This window comes from Notothenia coriiceps, unplaced genomic scaffold (genome assembly GCF_000735185.1).
Source record: "Notothenia coriiceps isolate Sejong01 unplaced genomic scaffold, NC01 NC01_scaffold00024832, whole genome shotgun sequence".
NCBI lineage: Eukaryota > Metazoa > Chordata > Actinopteri > Perciformes > Nototheniidae > Notothenia > Notothenia coriiceps.
In genome coordinates, this window is record NW_011357533.1 from 3,131 (window position 1) to 4,011 (window position 881).

Here is an 881-nt window from a genome sequence, read left to right on the forward strand (position 1 = left end):
TCGTTCGCATGTGCGACCGACACATCACTAGTGTGCGCATGGTAGAGCGAGCGAGGGGCGGTGTGTGTTTTTGAAGTGAACGAAACAGCAGCAAAGTTCTGTCGAGTGTCTTCAAAGTTAGATCTGTAACAAAGACCTTAATAAATGCAACGGCCTCCCAAAGAAGAGCTCGCCTGTCTGCCTTATTGAAAAGTGGGTTATTGAACCCAAAGTTTGTTGCTTCGGCCCTGGAAGACTGCAGAGAGTCACCCCTGTTTCCTCCACTGCGTTCTGGGAGCCGACTACAGGAAAACAGGACAGACAGGAAAGTTGAACACTTGGTTAAAATCAAAATACATTAAATCAGTCAGACTTCAGACAGGCCGCTCCCCATTTTGACTGCGCTGGGCTGTCGCATGTTATGTTGCTTTGATGAATCAGAAAACAGGAAATAAAACCAGTTCACACTACTTGTAGAAGTCTCTTTTGACTCGACGCTGATGTTCTGACATCCAGTAAAACAGAGTAAATAATGTGTTAAAAAGCAGATCCTGGTTAACACTCACCCTGTTGTCCTCCTGCTCCGTCCAGCTGTAAAATGGTGTCTGGCACTCTGACAAGTCTGACTTCATACTTTCACTTTCAACTTCCCTCCCCCTGTTTGCTCCTCCTCCTCTTGATTCATAACCAGCCTTATCAGCTGAACCAGTTCACATATGTTCAGTGAGATAGAAATGAAGCTAAACACAAGCTCAAAAAAGTTATTGAAATAAATATATTAAAACCACAGTGTGAAAATAAACCATCCAATCCAATCCACTTTATTTATATAGCACATATTAAAAACCGAGCGTTTACCGAAGTGCTTCACAGCCACATAACATCATAATAAAATATAATAT

At 42.5% G+C, this 881-nt stretch overlaps 1 long non-coding RNA gene across 1 annotated transcript in view; it reads right to left on the minus strand.

The window, feature by feature from the left end:
• LOC104955836 (uncharacterized) overlaps positions 1 to 656 on the minus strand; it is a 3,591-nt gene extending 2,935 nt beyond the window's left edge. The window contains exon 1 of the long non-coding RNA XR_799489.1: positions 546 to 656. This is a non-coding gene — a long non-coding RNA (uncharacterized lncRNA). The remainder of the gene's footprint in view (positions 1 to 545) is intronic.
• Between the last annotated feature and the right edge of the window lie 225 nt (positions 657 to 881).